Consider the following 22,842-nt stretch of genomic DNA (forward strand, 5'->3'; position numbering starts at 1 on the left):
ACTACCGTTAGTAGCAGCTCTGTCCAGATACTACACTTGCGTTATCAATAAAACTCACTACAATTTTATGAGGTAGGTGTCCTAATCCCCCCACAGGAATCTCTGAGGGGAGTCAATCCAAGTAGCCAGAGACGGTCTCCTACTGTACTTCTCCCCTGGACAAGGAATTGCGTGTTGAGAGAAGGATTTACCCTGAATGGGAGAAGAAATCCATTTTTCATTCCCTGGTCTGGGTAGCCTTCCCTGTGTGGAGATTGCAGATGGGAAATTTTAGATTCTTTCAAATTGAGGGGACTTTGAAGGAACACCGCCTTGGCTATTTGCTAATGAGGTTATGTCAATGCCAGAGAGAAAAGGCAAAGATGAATCCAAGTCTCCTGGTTTCTAGTATGGATTGTTCTTCCACCACCCTCCATTTTAAAATTATGATTGATTTGGGGTGTGTGTGTGTGTGAGGATTGAATCCAGGGGAAGCCTTACCACTGAGCTACATCCCCAGCCCCCTACATTTTTTTTTTTAGACCCCGAGTTTCACTAAATTTCCCAGGCTGGCTTCTAATTGGCAATTCACCTGTCTCAGCCTCCCCAAGTAGCTGAAATTAAAAGCGTGTGTGGGACACTGCCCCTGGCAGACAAAACAAAACAAAACAAAAAAATTTAAAACACAGAGCAAACACTCACGTACTCAGTATCCAAAATGAACAAATGTCAAAGTTTTGTCATTTTACAGTTTTAGACGAAAGAAATAGAACACTAGAGTAAAAGTGGGTGCCCAGTCTACTAATCTCCCAAGAGGCAACTAGGATCAGGAATGAAAATGAATCTTTTTTTTTTTTAATATTTATGTTTTAGGTGTAGATGGACACAACACAATACCTTTATTTTTATGTGGTGCTGAGGATTGAACAGGTCCAGCCCGTGCTAGGCGAGCGCTCTACCGCTGAGTCACAATCCCAGCCCCTGAAAATGAATCTTAATAAACTAGGTTTCTATATTTAAAGCATTACTATGTGTTTATAAACAATACATGAAATGGCTTTGGAATGTTGAAGTTTTACATGAATGCTGTTGTATTTTGTGAATTGATCTGCAACTCAATATTTTTCACCCAATTCTATGTTTTTAGATCTATCTATATTGCTTTATATATTTACTTCATTTTTTGCCTATACAATCAAAATAGGTTTACTGCAAATTATTTGGAACTCCTATATTGATGAATATTTAGATCTTTTCCCATTTATTGCTATTACAATCAATGCCTTGGGATACATTCTTATCAGTATCTTTTCTCAGAGCCCTTCAGTGCTGGGCATGGTGATTCACACCTGCAATTGCAGCTACTCAGGAAGCTGAGGCAGAAGGATAGCAAATATGGGACCAGCCTGAGTTACTTAAGGAGATGCTACCTAAAAATAAAAAGGGTTTGGATGTAGTTTAGTGGTAGAACACCCCTGGGTTCAACCCCTAGTAACAAACAACAACAACAGAAAAAAAACCCTGTAGTCAGAGATCTGTATTCTTGATAAAAGAAATTAACAATAAATTAGGAGGCAAATAAGACTATCATTTGATGGTTAAATGCCTTGAAATAGCAGTTTAAAGACATAGGGAGTTATTGTAAGGAGTGGGGTACTGAAGGATGAATATCAGGTGAGGCCTTCCTGAAAAGAACTTCTAGGTTGAGATCTGAATGAAGCTCACGATTCAACCTTGGAATGATCTAGGAGAGGAACATCCCTGAACAAAACATATCCTGAAGTTCAGGTCTCAAGGCACAAGTGAGCTTGGCATGTTTGAGGAAGCAGTAGATTGGCCTTCCTGCCAAAAGATCTAATGCTTAGAAACTAAAACTTAGTTTTAGTTCTTAAAACTTATCATTTAGGATAGTTTATGATTCTAAAAATTCATGTTTTAATCCAATTTCAAACTTATTTTTCCTTTTAAAGCCAAGAGTAATTGACAGGATTAGGGGATGGTTATCACCAAGGTAGGTGGTCATTTCCACAAATTCTTGTAATAGGAGCACTCCAGTTTCTGAAGGCTGTGCTAACCAGAAAACAAAATATATCACGGGTTATACTGCATCATGACCCTTCCTTCAGTTTTCTCTCCTTTTCTAGAAGTTTAGACCAAGTTCACCAGTATTCGCATGAAGTACCAAAAGACTGCCAAGAAACACTTGAAGGATTAACTCATAATATGTTAATGGAAGTGGAAGGAAAGAAGGGAGACAGGGAAGCAAGGAGGCCACCATGACACTTTATATCTCTGTGTAACAAGTAAGTTTGTGAAATGGTAGGGAGATAGCTCAATGGTAGAGCCCCTGCTTAGCACAGATGAGGCCTTGGGTTCAATCTCCATTATTGGAAAATACATATACACACCAAAGAAGTTTGTTTAAAACCCAAATTCCTACCCTTCTGCCTTTTAAGAAGTTGGCATGATTTCTGTCACTGGAAAAATAAATCTGTATGTAGAGGCAAGAAAGGAGGTAAAACTCAAGGTAGATGACCTGTTATGGGGTCACAATGACAACTGGACACACACAGATATGTAGGAGGCTGAGTTTGAGGATATGAAATTGAGAAAGTCAACTTGCCCTGTGTAATAAAGGAGGAAAAATCGTTCCCTGGAGTGTGGGGGATGAGTGTTGTTGCTAAGAAACAGCAAAGAGAGGGGGGCAGAAGAAGAAAAACTGGTTAAAATGATAGATAGAAGGAGGACTTTTAAAAGAGCAAGGAATCTTAATTTGTAATTATTAGTGTTACTGTAAACACACATACATGCTACTCATACTTTGAAATGTCATGGATGAAAAGCTTTCTGTGGATGAGTCATTATAGAACTAAAGTGAAAAAGGTTGTGCTCTGTATCCTTGGAGATATAGTGAACAAAGACAAAATGTATATCAATAGTCTATACCCTGAACTGCCTCATATGAAGTAGAAACTTAGCATCCACAGTGAATGGGAAAATTGCAAACCACTTTCTACCCTACACTTAGAAGGACACATATGTGTTTTCTACTATATACAGGTAAGGTTAGTTTTAATTGAATTTTAATTTTAAGGGGCAGTGGTTCCTGGGATATCATCTGATAATCTACCTGTCTTTTTAAAAAATATATTTTTTAGTTGTTGATAGACCTTTATTTTATTTATTTGTATATGGTGCTGAGAATCGAACCCATTGCCTCACACATGCTAGAGGCAAGTGCTCTACCACTGAGCCACAACCCTAGCCCCAATCTACCTGTCTTTACCACTAGTCTGTTAGTTATTCAAGGAGGGAACTAGGTTATATAATCTTTATATTCATGAAATCTAACATAGTGTTTGGCATATAAAAGAAACTTAGCAAATATTTATTAAATGAATGGATAAATGAGAAAAAATTAGGCCTAGATTAGGGCAGGGTTCCGAATGGCATGATTATATCACATGTCACCATAACTCAGGCTTTCAATCCAGAATTATGAAGATGCTCTTAGCTATACCTGCTTCTGGTCTCCAGGTGGCAGTATTTTATCACATTAAATTGTTTTGAGAAACCAGAGAACATAAATGCATTAAAATAAAAATTCAGTTCTGAGCTTATTTCTGTAATTGTATACGTAAAATAAGTGATAAAATATAATTATATGAGATTATGGATTTCTTCCTGAGTTTCAACCCAAGTCATTACTGGTAGTTCTTGCCTGGTGTACACCTATAATCCTACAGCTCAGGAGACTAAGGCAAGGGAGTTGCAATTTAGCAAGACCTTGCCTTAAAATTAAAAACATAAAAAGGATTGGGAGGTAGCTCAGTGGTAAATTTCCTGGGTTTAATTCCCAATACCAAAAATAAATAAATAAATAGAAAAGAAAAAATCACTGGCAGTTCTGGAATTCAAGCAGTTTTGCATATATACAAATTAGTGTTCTATTTTGTTTACAAAACACCTGTAGTATACTTCAAAGTGTGAAAATCACTGTGTTGGGGGGATGGATAGAGAATAAGGGTGATGAAGATTAAAGAGAAGGCAATAATATGTTTAGAAATAATTTATCTCCCAACAAATGAGGTGAACAGATTAAATACAAGGTGGCCAATTAAATTTGAATTTCAGATAAATAAGGAAAATTTTCTTGTTTTTTCAATTTTACAGGACATACGTATAGAAAAAAAATTGTCATTGTTTATCTGAAATTCAAATTTAACTGTGAAACCTCTATTTATTTGTTTGTTTGTTTATTGCTAAATCAAGCAATCTTACTAATAATTATCTTGTAGTCATTAATTCCAAAATAAAAAGTACCAGGTCAATAGGCAAAAAATGGGGCTTCCTTTTTTGGAGAGATAAAAAGGAAGCAGCTGATAAGGGTTGGCTTCCTTATTGGAAGTCTAACTTTATTGCTCTTTGTATTCTACCCATGCAGGCTGGAGTTCCTCAGCTAAATAACTTATTTTCAGGAAACTGAGGTCCAAACTGTACCTTTAGAAAGTACAGATGGTAAAGCCTAAAGTATTTTATATAAATACAGTGTTTTGTGCAACTCTGCAAAATCCACACCCTGGGACTGAGGGTGTATCTCTGGTAGTCAGTGCTTAGGAGGCTCCAATCCCCAGCATTTAAAAAAAAAAAAAAAAAAAAAAAAAAGCAAACTCTTTTTATGATGGAGGATATTCTAGACCACTTTACCTCTCATTTCTCTTTTCAGGGAAACTTGATGCATAGTAGTGATGACAACAGAAATAGCTGAATTCCTTATGAGGTGAATCCTATTTTTAATGAGCTTTCATAGTTTTATAACATTTGTATAGTCAATAATTATTTCCTATCCTCCAGATAGATTGTTCTTCAAAATTATATTTATAAGCAAAATTTTTAATTAAAAAAATTATGGGTACAATGGCACACGTCTGTAATTGCAGCTACTGGGGAGGCTGAAACAGGAGAATCACAAGTATGAGGCCAGTTTGGGCAAATTGGCCAGATCCTGTGTCAAAATAAAATAAAAGGGCTGGGACATGTAGCTCAGTGGCAATGTTATTGCCTTGTATGTACAAGGTCATTTTAAGTAAGTAACTATGAATTTAACCAAAGTTATGTAGCTACAAGTGGAACTGGGACTTTTTTGTGTACATGCGGTGCTGGGGATTGAACCCAGGACCTTGTGCATGCGAGGCAAGCACTCTACCAACTGAGCTATATCCCCAGCCCCCATGGCCACATTGTCCACTGTACATCATAGCCTCATTAGTTTAGAAGAAATAAGTAAACTGCCTGACAAGGTTTTGAAGAGGACATTTGATCAGTTTCTGGAATATAGTACACATGGCATTCTTCTCTGAGTCCAGAAAAATTCAAATGAATAGCTAGTCTTTCCTGTTTAGGTGTATTATGAATATTACTTTTGTGCTTAACCCGAAGAATGGAGCTGTTCTAGAGTTTATAAAAGGAAGAAAGAATGTTGGAGAGTGGGAGGAAGATTTACCTGTGGTTGGGTAATAATTACAAAAGATGGATGAGGATTAAAGAATACATGTATGGATGTATGAGAAAGAGATTTCTAGCGTAAAGCTGAGATTTAAAAAGAAAATATGACTTTGCATAATTATCTACATGAAAAGGAAGGGGGGAAGTGGGAGGGACATTGCCTCTAAGAATCTTAGATTTGTGATAACCCAGATTGTGCATGTTCCACAGTCATGACAGAAGTGAATTCTCAGAGGTCATGATATACTACCCAACATGATAGCCTCCTGCTAAAGGAGAGTTTCACAGAGAGCAAGAACAAAATAAACATATTGTTGATATGTCCTTAAACATGATTCGAACCCAATTAGATATTTTTGGACATTCCTTCCATCTTTTCCTCTTCCAGAGGGAATATCTGTGAAGTAGTCAGGGCAGAAGGGAAAGAGGTCTGGACTTGTTAGGGGAGCAGAGTTCTTACCCTGCTACCTAATTAACTCTCTAACCACTGGTGAGTTATAATCTCTGAGCCTCTTTTTCCTGAACTGAAAGTAGCAATGATTTTACCCGCTTGATAACATTGTCGTTAGGACTGCACCTAGTACTATATGTAAGAGCAATGAATGCAGAGCATGTGTGGGGGAGGCAGTCATTCCTCACGACAGGTATGTGCCATGGCACCCGGCTAGGACCTAGATCTTCATTTACTTTCTACTTCCTGTATACTCCAATGTCTCAGTATTAGCCAGGAGCCTTAATTTCAGAGATGGATTGCTTGGGTTCAAATCCTAGTTCTAGCAGTGTCATTTTGAATATATAACTTGATCTTTCAGTGCCTCATTTCTTTCCTATAAAGTGGAAGTCATAATGGGGATTTCTGCAAAGCCTTGCTGTGACAAAGGGGACATAGTCTACAAGAGCTTATTATAGTCTATCAAGAGAGGCTGGTTTGTAAATAAGTGATTACAGTGCCCTGTAATAAGTACACTTATAGAGATATGATTAAAATACTTCCCTAGAACTAGGCACAGTGGTGCATGCCTGTAATTCCAGTTACTTGGGAGGCTGAGGCCAGAGGATCATGAGTTTGAGGCCAGCCTTAGCAACTTGGTGAGATCCTATCTTAAAATAAGGATTTTTTTCTTTTGATACCAGGGAATTGGACCCAGGAATGCTTAACCATTGAGCACATTATCAGTCCTTTTTATTTTTTTATTTTGAGATAAGATCTGGCTAAATTGCTTAGGGCCTTTTCTAAATTGCCTGGAACTTGTGATCTTCCTGCCTTGGTCTCTGGAATAACCGGAATTATAGGCATGTACCACCACACCCGCCTCCAAATACATTCTTTTTAAAAATGGCTGGGAATGTAACTCAGTGTTAGATACTTGCCTACCATGTGTGAGCAGCTGGGTTCAAGCTCTAGAACACAAACACACACACACATCCACACACACACACACACACATCCACACACACACACACACACACAATCTTTGCTAGCGTGAGGAATAGACCAACCTGCCATAAAATTTAAATCTAAAAGACAGGCAATTTGTGTGTGTGTGTGTGTGTGTGTGTGTGTGTAAGAATTATTTGTGTGTGTGTGAGTATAAGAGAGAGAGAGAGAGAGAGAGAGAGAGAGAGAGAGAGAATGAATATGAATGAATGTGAACAACAGAACACTTTCTGTTCATAGGCTTAAGGATGAAGTTCAGAATGAATTGCCATGATCTTCAGGCCCAGACTTTGTAATATTCCCACCTTATTCTCTTGCCCCTACTTGACATTTCCTGTCCTTGGAGGTACTTCTATGACTCTGTGCTTTTGCACATTCTGTTCCTTGACCTAGAATGCCCTTCCCATATCTAAACATCTCTCTGGAGCTCCACAGTGATACTGCTGATATCATCATGAGAATGAGAATAGTCAAATAAATACAAAAATTTCAACAGCTTAAATTTAATGAATGCCAATGACTTATGTGTATGTTTCATCTGAATCTTGGAACAACCATTTTTTTTAATGAGGAAATTGAGGGTAGAAGATACTGAAATAACCCTCCCAAAGTCATATAACTTGTGATTTTTCCTAGCTGTGGCCTATCCCAGAGCCCAACTCAGTTGTCTGTCAAAATTAACTCCTTAGTGAAGTAATTCTACAACTTAAATATCTTAAGACAAAATTTTCCTCATATGTACTCTATTAGTTTTATTTCCTTATTTATTATAATACTCCTTACAATTTGTTTTGACTTTTATTTTTATAAATAGCAAAAGTAATGCTTATTGTAGAAAATTAGGAATTATAATCAGGATAACAAGAATCAGGAAATTATTGCCCATAATCCCATATTCTATGGGAAAAAAACAATTTGAATCAATATAATAGATCCTGTTATAATTCTACTTATATGACATTCTGGAAAAGGCAAAAGCTAGAGGGAAACAAACAGGGTTTGCTAGGAGCTGTACTACAAAGGGCATAAGGGCTGATGAAATACCCTTGACTGTGAAGGTAGTTACACAGCTATGTGTGTGTTTATATATGTATATATGTATGTGTGTGGTAATACTTATACATATTGGTATTGGGGATTAAAGCCAGGGCCTCATGCCTGCTAAGGATGTACTCTACCACACAATCATATATACTTATCAGAACTAATAGAACTCTTCATAATACATTTTACCATATATAAATTTTATCTCAATAAATCTGACTTTAAAAAATGAATGCCTTCCTATGTATCCTTTCATACTTTTTCCTGTGCAAACATATTGTTAATATGTCTTTTAAAAATATTTTATATGGTTGTTAGTAAATATGCTCTATTTTAAAAAACATTTCTGCATGCACATTAAAAAACATGTGCATGCACACTGGAGATCAAACCCAGGCTTCATGCATACTGAGCAAGCAGTGTACCACTGAACTACATGCCCAGACCACCCCCCAACATTATCAACATCTGGTTAATATAGCACATTTGTTACAATTCATGGGCCAATGTTGATATATTAACTAAAGTTCATGATTTATCCAGATTTCCTTTTTAAGTTTTTACTAAATGTCTTTTTTCTGTTTCGGAATCCCATCTAGGACATCCCATTATTCTTAGTCTTCATATTTGGGCTTTGCTTGATTGTGACAGTGTCTCAGACTTTCCTTGCTTGAATCAGCTTGATAGTTTTGAGGAGTACCGGTCAGAAAAAATGTAGGATAACCTGTTATTGAAATTTGTGGGCTGGGGTTGTAGCTCAGCGGTAGAGTGCTCGTCTAGCAAGTTCGGGGCCCTGAGTTCAATCCTCAGCACCACATAAAAATAAATAAGCAAAAGGTATTGTGTCTAACACAACTAAAAAATAAGATTTTTTTTAAAGAAAGAAATTTGTCTGTTTTCGCTATGGTTAGACTGATATAGATAGATTTTTCTTGCAATGTTGCCCAGGCTTGTCTTGAAATTTGAGCTCTTGCCTCAGTGTGGGTCTCTCTCTCTCTCTCTCTCTCTCTCTCTCTCTCTCCTTTTTTCTTTTTCTTTCTTTCTTTCTTTCTTTTTTTTTTCTTTTTTTTTTTTTTTTTGTGGTGCTGTGGATTTGTGCACAAGGCAAGCACTCTACCAACTGAGCTATATCCTCTCTTGAGTCCCTGGTGGCTATAGGTGCACCTGACTATATGTAATGTTTTATAAGGTACTTTTTCACTCAAAAATGTGTCCAAATATACATATTAAATCTAAATTCTTCTTACTGGTGGTATTAGTATTCTGCTTTATGGATGTAATAAAATTAGTTTAATCATCGCCTATTGGACATTTAGGTATTCATTGTAGTGCTTTAACTATTATGACAAATGGCATAGTGTATATATATATTTGTGCAAACAAATATATATATAAACTGTGAGTGTTTAGGATAATAGTCAGCTATAGAGCTGTTGAAGCAAACTACATTCATTTTATTCCTTGCCCCACACATGATGGGGATTGAACCCAGAGTCTTGCAGACACTAGACAATCACTCTCCATTGAGCTCCACCCCCAACCTTTTTAATTTCATTTTGAAGCAGGGTCTTACTAAATTGTTCAGGCTGGGGTCAAATCTGTGATCCTCCTGCCTCAGCCTCCTGAGTTGCTGGGATTACAAGCACAGACCACTGCCTGTAAAATTTTTTTTAAGGATTTATTTATTTATTTATTTATGGTAGTAGGGATTATACCTGGGGATGCTTTACCACTGAGCCACATCCCTAGTACTCTTTATTTTTTTATTTTGAGACAGGGTCTTGCCAAATTGCTGAGATTGCAATTGAACAGAATGCTCTGTCTCAGCCTTCTGAGTCACTGGGATTAGAGGTGTAGGTCACCATGCCCAGTTTTTTTTTTTTTTTTTTTTTTTTTTTAAGGCTTTTGATACAAAAGATTTCCTTTTTAAGGCTTTTGATACAAAGTACCATAGTATCATATTGCCCTCCAGAAAACTTTTTACCAGTTTGAGCATTAGCAATAGTGTTTCAGCATTCTGATGCTTACAGTTTAACTAATACTGGATATTATTATTCTTTTCAAACTTTCTCAATTGGAGTAGAAAAAAAAATATCATGTTGCATTGTCCTTGTTTCTCTATTGGTATCTTCTACTAGACAGTGAGCTCCTAAAAAAAAAAAAAAAAAGACTTTATCATATTTTCCAGATATTCAGTCTTAATTGCTGCCCCCCCCCCAACAAAATAATAGTGAGCATTCAGCAGAAAGGATTCAGGTAGGAGGAAAGGCCTGATCCAAATGTGATTGTGTCTGTGCCTTGGAGAGCAAGGGTTTTTGGGATCACTGGGTGCAATCCTATCCTTCAGGGCCAATGCCCCATATGTATTAGGTAATCTGAAGTTGTGGCTCTACTAATGTGAGCTTTAGACCAAGCAGGAGAGAAATCTACACCAGACTGAAAGAGAGTAAGCAGGATCTTGCCATTTCTCTTAAACAAGAACAATTACTGGGATTTAGTTTATCAACTCTGAAAAAGAGGATTGCCTTATAATTCCTTTAAGCTATAATACCATTCATGTAGTTCCAGTAACAGCTTTTAGAAATAATCAGGTATGTTTGTGATTTTCAGATCTTTTCCTTTCAGTCAATACCATTTTATATTTGTAAATTGCTGCCAAATTTTTAATGTTTATCTGCATACTTCAATATTATAGCTTTCTGTATAGAACCTTTTATTTAGACATATGTACATATATTTATTTTATTTAGTTCCAGGCCAGCCTCAGCAACTTAGCAAGGCCCTAAGTAGATACAGGGTCTCACTGAGTTGCTGAGGGCCTCGCTGAATTGCTGAGGCTGGCTTTGAATTCACAATCCTCCTGCCTCAGCCTCCTGAGCTGCTGGGATTGTAGGTGTGCATCACAGCACCTGTGCGCCCCACTCTGTATAGAGCCTTGACCATACTTTGCTCTACCTAAATATTGATGTTAATTTTATTATATAAGCATAGTAATAAATGTTACTGTTTCAATTGATCACTGGGTGAGGACACTACAGAAAAAGGAATATGTGTTTTTATAATACGACACTTTTAGTTTTGTTTTTCAGTGCAGCAAGGTTGACTCATTTAGCAGCGTCTGAACAAAAAAAAAAAAATGTTCTTGGAGGCCTGATGTCAATTTAGTAGATTTCTATATTTGTTGAATTTTTCAATTTGCAGTGGGACATGTTCTTGAGGTGATGCTATGTAGAGTATACCTCACATAAGAATTTCCATATGTGCTTCACAGAGTTTCTGCCAGTTATTCCTTAACCCTCTCCCTGGGGTGTGGGAGTGCCCTTACAGTTCTTCCAATCTAGCCTGACAAAGATTAGGCCCCAAGTTGTAAGATGGGGTTTATTTTCTGCCAAGTAAAACAACCTTTCCTACAAACATAACAATATAATACATAAAGAGAGATCACATCATAAGTTAGGACATGATGAAGGAGAACTCAGAGCTAGTCGTGTTTCTAGAATTAGAAGTACTGTATAGTATCAAAATCAATTTCACAATTTGTATTTTTTATGATCCTAATGAATCTCCTAATAGCTAAATCTATCAGCAGAAGGAAATGATTGATGTTATTTTATTATCTTAAAAATAAGTTTTACAGTATGGTGATAAAATATTTAAATAAAGTATTTTGTAATGAAACAATTGCTCCTTATTATTCATCAGTTAATTTATCATGATGTTATTTTTCCTTTATACACTTATGAGCTATAGACATAAGTTTAATGCTTTAAAATTAGGTCTTCAGCTGGGTGTTATGGCATATGACTGTTAGCCCAGTGACTCTGGAGGCCGAGGCAGGAAAATCACAAGTTCCAGGCCAGCCTCAGCAACTTAGAAAGGCCCTAAATAACTTAGCTAGATCCTGTCTCAAAATAAAAAGGACTGGGGATGTAGCTCAACTGGGTTCAGTCTCTAGTACCAAAAAGATTTTTTAAATAAAAAAAATTATGCCTTCAATTTTTGTTTTTAGTAATTTCTCCTATTTTCTTAGTTTGATTACTTAGAAATTAAGTTATTCCTTTTATTAAAGCATTATCAAGCTGGGCACAGTGGCACTTGCCTGTAATCCTAACAACTTAGGAGACAGAGGCAGGAGAATCACAACTTCAATACCAGCGTCAGCAACTTAGCAAGACCCTGCCTCAAAAAAAAAAAAAAAAAAAAAAAAAAAGAAATACAAATAAAATAAAGGATTGGGGCTGTAGCTCAGTGGTAAAGCACTTGCCTCTCATGTATGAGGCACTGAGTGCTCAGAACCACATTAAAAAATAAATAAATAAAGATATTGTGTGTCAATCTACAACCAAAAAAAAAAAAAAACTAAAAAAGAAAAGATGGCTAAAGATGTGGCTCAGTTGTTAAGCTCTTCTCGGTTCAAACCCTGGTACAAAAATTAAAAAAAAAATTATTAATAATACGTGTGAGACACTAGGTTCAGTCCTCAGGATAAATAAATAAAATAAAAAATCATGGTACTTAAAAAGGTGATAGTTTCTATTGAAGATGACAAATTAGTTTATGTTTTATTAACACATTTTTGTTGTTATGAATTAGTTATATTTATTGTTTTTCTAATAATGTTTAAACAATAATCTTATTAACTCCAAGAATCTAGAATCTAGTATTGTGTTAAAATGAATCAAAATCAAATGAAATAGGAGATGAGAATCAATGAACCAATTAAACATTATTTAAATTATCAACCTTGTCCACCTGAGACTGTAAATTGAGAAGGAAGGAAGAAGATCTGAATTGAATTTCAAGAAGCAGCCTCTTACCATTACTATCTTTAAAGGATCAACTTGATAAGCAATCTAGAGGGTTTCCTTGATAATCTGAGAAAGGAGCTTTGGGCTCATAGCTTCCTCTGTCATGCTTGAGCTTGGAATATCAGTTGCTAATCATCATTTAGGCAAAATGAAATGAACATATTGACTGAATACCATTACTTCATTTCAGAATGTTAAATTCTTTAGAATAACAGAGGTTTTATAGCTACATTAAACCTGTCATGCTGGGTGTGGTGGCATATGCCTATAATCCCAGTAGCTCAGGAGGCTGAAACAGGAGAATCATGAGTTCAAAGCCAGCCTCAGCAAAAGGAAGGCTTTGAACTCACTAAGCAACTCAGTGAGATCCTGTCTGAAATAAAAATACAAAATAGGGCTGAAGATTTGGCTCAGTGGTTGAGTGCCTCTTAGTTCAATCCCTGGTTACCTGCCCCCCCCCATCGTGCCCCCCCCCCAAAAAAAACCCTTTCATATATGAAGTTAGGCATACAGAGTTCCCAAAAAAAGTATTTCTGAAAAGAGGTTTTCCAGGCCCTGTTGAGCTCTTTGTTGGAATAGCATGCAGAATGATTTAAGCCTACTCAAATATTTTGATCAAATAAGAACTCAAAATGGAATTATAAATTCATCCATGTGTAAATCAGTCAAGATTTTGAATAACTTTAATGTTAGACAATAAAAAATAAAACAATAAAAGATCTGAAGTACTCCCTGTCCCTGTATGCTGTTTCCATTATATTGCTACCTTGCTCTAAAGCCTCCCGTTCTGCACTTTTGCTAGAAAATAGTCCTGTCAAAAATGTGAACAGCAGCCTCATATTTTGTAAGTGGGAATACAGGTAAGTACCATTGGGGGTTTTTGTTTGTTTTATCTGTGGGACTGGGAAATGAACACGGGTGCTCTACCACTAAGCTATGTCCCCAGCCCATTTTATTTCTGTTTGAGACAGGGTCTTACTCAGTTGCCCAGGATGGCCTGGAATTTACGATTGTCCTTCCTAAGCCTTCCCAGTAGCTGGGATTCTAGCCCTGCACCACTGGGCCTGGCTGCCATGAAAGATTTTTAGAGGCTTTTGTTTACTTTTTTTTCCCCAAAGTATGAGTTACATGCACAAAAGTTCAAACATCTAAACACAGAGCTCAGTGCATGCTTAATGTGTATATACACCTTTAGAATTACTACTTAATCAAGATACAGATGACCTCTATCTTTCCAGAAGGCTTCTTCATGACTAACCCAATCGACATTTTTACCATAATATTAACATTATTTGACCTCTTTCACCTTAAGTTAATTTTTTTTTGGTGGGGGGTGGAGCTTACCAGATATTTAACCCAGGTCTCACCAAATTGCTATAGGCCTCCTCAATTACCGAGGATGCTCTTGAATTTGTAATCATCCTCCTCAGTCTCCCAAGTTGCTGGGATTATAGGCATAGGGCACTGAGCATAGCATGTTCTTCATTTTCATATAAATGAATCCATAGTTTGTAGTCTTGCTCATATTTGTGACTGTTGTGTGTTTGTTCCTTGTTCATTGCTGTGTGGTATGATATAATTTATCATTTTCCTATTGCTGGATATCTGGGTTATTTCCTGTTTGTGATATTAAGATAAATACTGCTGTGAACATTCTTACACATACCTTTGGAGGATAAATATTCTTATCTTTTAGGAGTACATTTTTCCATGAAGAGAATTCACTTAGTCATTGGCTATATGTACATATAACTTTAGTTCAATCCTCAGCACCACATAAAAATAAGTAAATAAAATAAAGATATTTAAAAAAAAAAAGCATCACTGAAATATTTAGGGACTGGGGATATGGCTCAAGTAGTAGCACGCTCTCCTGGCATTCGTGAGGTACTGGGTTCGATCCTCAGCACCACATAAAAATAAAATAAAGATATTGTGTTCACCTAAAGCTAAAAAATAAATATTAAAAAAAAACTTTAGATAAAAATTTCCAAGCAGTTTTCCAATGTGGTTGTACTGACTTAAATTCTTCCACCAGCATATATAATGTTCCAGTACTCCACATCCTTAGTACATACTTTCTTTGGCAGGACTTTTAAATTGAATCTTTTTATGGTTATGTAAACAGTAGCAAATTATAGTTTTTAAAACTTTTTTTTAGTTGTAGATGAACACAATACCTTTATTTTGTTTATTTATTTTTATGTGGTGTTGAGGTTCAAACCCAGTGCCTCACATGTGCTATCACTGAGCCAAAAACCCAGCCCAAATTATAGTTTTAACATATATTTCTTTGATAAATCTTAACAATAACTGCTTCTTAATATGCATTTTGCCATTTTTTTATCCATTGAAAAGAGTTTGGGAGGCATTTTGTTTGTTTGTTTGTTTTGATGACACTGGGGATTGAACTCAGGGAGCATTTAATCCCTGAGTGACACCCAGCCCCTTTTATATTTTTTATTTTTGTTTATATTTGTTCTAATTAATTAAACATGACAGTAGAATGCATTTTGACACATCATACATAAATGGAGTATAACTTCTCATTCCTCTGATTGTACATGAAGTAGAGTTATCATATTGCAAGTAGGATAAAAATGTCTGATTTATTTTACTATCCTTCCTACCTCCTCCTGCCTGCCACTTCATTCCCCTGTCTAATCCAAAGTACCTCTATTCTTCCCTAGCCCCCCCTCCTTATTGTGAATTAACATCCATATATCAGAGAAAATATTTGGCCTTTGTTTCTTTGGGATTAGCTTATTTTTCTTAGCATGAAATTCTCCAGCTCCATCCATTTACCAGAAAATGCTATAATTTCACTCTTCTTTAAGGCTGAGTAATAGTCTATTGTGTGTATATATATATACACACACGCACACACACATGCACACTACATTTTCTTTATCCATTCATCTGTTAAAGGGCATCTAGGTTGTTTCCATATTTTAGTATTGTGAATTGAGCTGCTATAAACTGTGCTGTGTCACCATAGTATGCTGATTTTAAGTCCTTTGGGCATAAACTGAAAAGTGGGATAACTGAGTCAAATGGTGGTTCCATACCAAGTTTTTTGAGATATCTCCATACTGCTTTCCAGAGTGGTTGCTCCAATTTGTAGTCCCACCAGCAATGAGTACCTTTTTCTCCACATCCTCACCAACATTTATTGTTGCATGTATTCTTGATAATTGCCATTCTGACTGGAGTGAGGTGAAATCTCAGTGTAGTTTTAATTTGCATTTCTCTGGTTGCTAGAGATGTTGAACATTTTTCCCTGTATTTGTTGATCAATTGTATTTCTTCTTCTGTGAAGCATCTGGTCATTTCCTTAGCCCATTTATTGATTGGATTATTGTTATTATTTTTTTGATGTTAAGTTTTTTTTAGTTCTTTATATATCCTGGAAAGTAATGCTCTATCTGAGGTCCCGGTGGTAAAGATTTTCTCCCATTTTCTATGCTCTCTCTTCACATTATTGATTGTTTCCTTTGCTGTGAAGAAGCTTTTTGTTTGCTTTCATCCCATTTATTGATTCTTGATTTTAGAAGAAAGAAATTAATGGAATGTGAATAGGAAAATAAGAACTCAAAAACTATCACAATTTGCTGATGACATGACTCTATATTTAGAAGACCCAACAAATGACACCAGAAAACTTCTAGAACTAATAAATGAATTCAGCAAAGTAGCAGGATATAAAATTAACACTCATAAATCAAATGTGTTCCTATACATCAGTGATGAATCCACTGAAAGAGAAATTAGGTAAACTACCACATTCACAATAACCTAAAAAAAAAAAAAAAAAAGATATTTGGGACTCAATCTAAAAAAAGAGGTGAAACACCTCTACAATGAAAACTACAGAACACTAACGAAAGAAATTGAAGAAGATCTTAGAAAATGGAAAGATCTCCCATGATCTTGGATAAGCAGAACTAGCATTGTCAAAATGGCCATACTACCAAAAGTGTTATATAGATATACAGATTTACTGCAATTCCTATTAAAATCCCAATGACATAGAAAAAGCAATCATGAAATTCATTTGTAAAAACAAGAGACCCAGAGGCTGGGTTTGTAGCTCAGTGGTAGACTGCTTGCCTAGCATATGTGAGGCACTCACTGGGTTTGATCCTCAGCACCACATAAAAACAAATAAATAAAATAAAAGTATTGTGTCCATCTACAACTTAAAATATTTAAAAAAAAATAAGAGACTCAGAATAGACAAAGCAATCCTTGGCAAGAAAAATGAAGCAGGAGACATCACAATACCAGACCTTAAATTATATTACAGAGCTATAGTAACAAAAACAGCATGGTATTGACACCAAAACAGACAGGTAGACCAATGGTTCAGAATAGAAGACACATTATAACACATAAATACAGTTATCTAATACTAGACAAATGCACCAAAAACATACATTGGAGAAAAGATAGCCTTTTCAACAAATGTGCTGGTTAAACTGGAAATCCCTATGTAGCAAAATGAAATCAAACTCACATCTCTCACCGTGTATAAAACTGAACTCAAAATGAATCAAGGACTTAGGCACTAGAACACAGACCCTGTAGTAGGCCCAAATCTCCATCATGTTGGCTTAGGAACTGACTTCTTTAACAAGACTCCTAAAGTGCAAGAAGTAAAATAAAAAATCAATAAATGGGATGGAATCAAACTATATTTTTAATTTTGAGAGAGAGTCTTGCTAAGTTGCTGAGACTGGCCTGGAAATTGTGTCCTCTTGCCTCAGCCTCCTAAGTCACTGGGATTACAGGTGGTTTTACTGTACCCAGCTTGGGACAGTTTTTAAAAATTTGGCTATATGTGTTTTATTTACTTGCTGATTTATAGGAATTCCTTATCTATTCTGGATCTAAGTACTTTGTTGAATTGTGCTTCAAATCTTTGCATTGGTGTGTGTGTGTGCGTGTGCGTGTGCGCGTGCGTGCGCGGGAGTTGGGGGATTAAACATAAGGCTTTGTTCATGCTAAGTACATGTTCTACTACTGAGCTACATCTCCACCCCTATTGTTTTTTGAGATAATGTCTCACTAAGTTGTCCAAGCTGGCCTTGAACTTGTAATCCTCCTGCCTCAGCCTCCTGAGTCACTGGGTTTACAGCTGTGCATTGCTACTCCTGGCTTTTAATAGTGTCTTTTGATGAACAAAAGTGCTTAATTTTTTTTTTTTAATTTTTAAAAAATATTTATTTTTTAGCTTTTGGTGGACACAACATCTTTGTTTGTATGTGGTGCTGAGGATCGAACCCAGGCCGCACGCATGCCAGGAGAGCGCGCTACAGCTTGAGCCACATCCCCAGCCCTAAGTGCTTAATTTTAATGATATTCAATTTATCAATTTTCTCTTAATGTTCTTTTTAAGTCTAAAGTCATCAATATGTTCTCCTAGTATTTTCTTCTAGGAGGTTTATTGTTTTACCTTTTACATTTAGGTGAATGATTCATCTGGAATTAATTCAGTATTTGATATGAAGTAGAAATAAAAGTTTGTTTTTCCCATATGGATATTCAATGGATCCAGCACCAATTATGAAAAAGACCATCTTTTATTGGAAAGTCTCTTTACACTATCATGGAGGACTTCTTATTTTATAGAGGGACTTGAGTTGATAGTTGAATGCTATAAAGATGTCATTTAAGACTTAAAAAGTAGTTAACCAAAGCCAAACCATTCTGTAATTCTTACAATTGCTCCTACCACCTCTTTAAGTGCTGAAATACCACATAACTCATGCTTGCCTTTCACTTGTACTATATTCCAGTCTAAAATCGTAGGTGACTGCATTTGTGAAGCCATTTTGGAAAACTAATAAAGATTGTAGCAATCTCAGGGACAGGCAGTAGTGGGGTTCTGTAAGCTGCCTGACTAGTTTAGAATCTCATCTTGTGAGTTTTCTTTCCATGGTCATTTCTGTATATATATATATATATATATATATATATATATATATATATATATATATAAAATTTATTTATTTATTTTTTAGTTGTAGTTGGACAAAATACCTTTATTTTATTTATTTTTATATGGTGCTGAGGATTGAATCCAGGGCCTCGCACATGCTAGGAGAGTGCTCTACCGCTGGGCCACAACCCCAGCCCTTTCCATGGTCATTTCTGATATCAATCTTCTCATTCTGGTTTCTTCCAAAGCAGAACTTGGACCTGGGATTCCATGCAGGTAGTTTCTTTGGGATGTGGTTCTAGGGAGTAGGAGTGAAAGAAAAGGAATTGAAGCTTGTGTGGCTCATGTATATCACAATAAAATGTACTCTAAAAGTTTCCAGTGATAAAAGGAGAAGTACACAAAGGTTTCCAGTGTATACATTGATATAGCTCATGGGACCCAAGGGTAACAATGCACATGGATATCTGAAGTATCAAAAATCAAGCTGAATACGGGGTAAAAATGGGAGTTCATAACCCACTTGAATCAAAGTGTGAAATATGATATATCAAGAACTATGTAATGTTTTGAACAACCAACAATAAAAAAAAAATTAAAAAAAAAAAATCAAGCTGATTTTCACTGTATTAAATTCACCAGATTCTGATCCTCAGCTTTGTGGATCTGTAAATTCAATTTTTTTTTTAAATCTGTAAGATTAAAATTGAACAAGCTAGGGAAACTGATTCATTATTACTAAAAATCACAAGAGACTGATTTGAAGTGGAATGAAAATATATTATTTTATCATCAGTGGTAAGTCTGTCCAGTTATAGGAATACTTGTACTGCCTATTTAAGGTACTCCTTCCATAGCAACCAAGTAATGAGAAAATTGCTTGTAAGCAAAGAATTAGCACAAAGGGAATAGCTTTGCCTTCTAATAAAAATACTCATTCTCAGGAACCAAAATGCCCAATGACTACAAAATAGAATGTTACTTTCTCTTGGATAAATATTAAACATTTTGATGTTCTACCGTTTAGATCTCTACTTACCAGGCTGTTTTTGAGCTGGAAGTTGCAATGTAATTATAGCAAGTTTCCTTGTTTTTTGAGCTTGAAATTCTGAAGATATTTTAAAGTAGGAAATAAATATTTATACTTCTTATTTATACCTGGCCAGTCATGACATGAAATGTAAAAAAACATTCCCTTATGTTCTGCTGTGGATGTACATTCCTGAAGAGTAACCAGGTCAATTTCAGCTTTACCACATGAGAAAAGAAGCAAGATAAATGACACATTTTTTTTTTTAAGAGAGGAAAGTTCCTAGTAATCTAATACTACATTTAGAAGTAGCATGCTGAGTATGTACAGTGTATAGGTTTCTTGTCTCTTAATCATACAAATTTATATAATTATTTAGTGTTTCTGACTTCTTTTTTATTCAAAATAAATTTTTACAAAAAAAAAAAAAATCAAGCTGAGCCAGGTGTGGTGGGGCACTCCTGTAATCCCAGTGGCTCAGGAGGCTGAGGTAGGAGGATCACGAGTTCAAAGCCAGCCTCAGCAACTGCGAAATACTAAGCAACTCAGTGAGACCCTGACTCTAAATAAAATACAAAATAGGGCTGGGGATGAGGCTCAATGGTAGAGTGCCCCTGAGTTCAATCCTCAGTAGCCACCCCACACCCCAAAATGAAGCCATGCATGGTGGCATGTGCCTGTAATTCCAGTGGCCTGGGAGACTGAGGCAGGAGGATCTCAAGTTCAAAGGCAGCCTCAGCAATTTAGCGAGGCCCTAAGCAACTCAGTGAGACCCTGTCTCTAAATAAAATACTTAAAAAGGGCTGAGGATGTGGCTCAGTGGTTTAACGCTTCTGGGTTCAATATCTGGTACCAAAAATAAATAAATAAATAAATAATCAAGTAATTGAAATCCCAGTAGGTACTCTCTCCATATTTGCTTTGCTTTTTTTTTAATGGAAAGATCAAAATATCTTTTAATTCTATAGAACATAATGTGACAAAACCATTTTCAGGTAAAAGAAGAAATCAGAATATAAGTCCAAAATACATAGGAAAAAACGTATCACACAGTTATACCAGGCAGTTCATTAATTTTCAGAATCATTGTGAGTTTTTCAAATGTATCATTTGTTGTGACTTTTTTTAAAAATTTAGTATTGGGGATTGAACCCAGGGGCACTTAACCACTGAGTCACATCCCCAGCTATTTTTATATTTTATTTTGAGACAGGGTCTTGCTGAGTTGCTTAGGGCCTCACTAAGTTGCGGAGGCTGGCTTTGAACTCAGGATCCTCCTGCCTCAAACCATATTTGCTTTTCTTTGTGCATCTGCTTCACTTTTATCTCATGGCTGTGTAGCTTTCTTTGTTTCACAAGAGCAGCATGAATGGGAAATGACCATTCCATCTCTTCCATGTTTACATATTTCCATTGAATGTAGCATCCAGACTGATCCTGATTTTCTTTTCTTTTCTAGTGCTTGGCCACACCCCCAGCCCCCTGAAACTCTTTATCCCAAATCTTAATTCTCTGTAAAGGAAATCTGATTGGTTTAGTTCAAGTCGGTTAAGGAGAGTCAATGGAACAGGATTATATGGTCCCAACATTGTTGTTGAGAATCCAATTCTATGGATTGGGTGTAGGGACTACCTTTTGAAGTGTCCGCTACATAAATCTGTCAAAACCTTATGGTTCTAGCTGGTTGCAGTGGCACTTGCTTGTAATCCCAGGGGCTCCAGAGACTGAGGCAGGAGGATCACAAGTTCAAAACCAGCCTCAGCAATTTAGTGAGACCATAAGCAACTTAGTGAGATCCTGTCTCAAAAAATAAAAAAGAGCTGGGATGGGGCTGAGTGTCTAAGCACCCCTGGGTTCAATCCCTTGTGCCAAACAAAGAAAACAAAAAACCTCATGTTTTTATCTCTGGTGTAATGCTAGAAAAGTCTTTCTCTATTCCATGATTATGTAAATGTGCATTTTACATTTTCTTCAAATATTTATATCATTTTTATTCAAATATTTAATCCACTTGGTATCTATTTAGGTAAAAGTTATATAAGAACTAAACTTTTTTTTAAAAATGATAAATCATTTATCATTAGAAAGGATAGATTACTTATAAATGTTGATTTTTTCACATACCAAATATTTATACACACACACACGTGGATCTGTAGTATTGTTTATGAACTTCATATATATATGTGTATATATATACATATATATATGTATGTTTCTGAACTTCATATGTATATATATGAAGTTCAAAAACAATGCTACAGATCCACTTGTGTGTGTATTATATATATTATATATGTATATATATTATATATATATTCTGAACTTCATATATATATGTATGTGTGTGTATATATATGTATATATATACATATATATATAAATAAAATAGTTGTATGTGAACACAATGCCTTTATTTTAAATTTATTGTTTTAGTTGTAGTTTGACACAATACCTTTATTTTATTTATTTATGGCAAGTGCTCTACCACTAAGCCACAATCCCAGCCCCGTTTATTTTATTTATATGTGATGCAGAGGATTGAACTCAGTGCCTCACATATGCGAGGCAAGTGCTCTACCACTGTGCCATATTCCCTGCCCCATGTTTCTGAACTTTTCTACTGGTTAGTTTGTCTATCAAAATTTTAAATTATACATGTATAAAGGCTGCTGAATTAGTATGCTGGCTATGAAAATATGTACTCACATTGGTTTTAAGTTCCTTTAACGAAACAACTAATTACATATGTGTGTATGCATATATATACACACACATACCCACACACATATGTCCATATTGTCTAGCATAGTTTCTTGTACATGGATAATAACTATCACAGTTTATATATAAGAATATATATGCATGAGTAAATACAAAAAAACATTATCTTACAGTTTTTAGTGTGCTTTCATAAATCACACATCATCAGGAAAAGATCATATTGATTTACTAATACATTTTTCTCTTTGATGCAGTTTCCATAGAAACCTGTAAGTTTTATTATCGTTCTATGAGTAATTTTGCCTCCTGTGAGAGGATTATATATCCCTGCCCACTGAACTCACAATGCCTTACATGGAAGGAGTACACATCC

Source organism: Callospermophilus lateralis, chromosome 6 (genome assembly GCF_048772815.1).
Source record: "Callospermophilus lateralis isolate mCalLat2 chromosome 6, mCalLat2.hap1, whole genome shotgun sequence".
Classification (NCBI taxonomy): Eukaryota; Metazoa; Chordata; class Mammalia; order Rodentia; family Sciuridae; genus Callospermophilus; species Callospermophilus lateralis.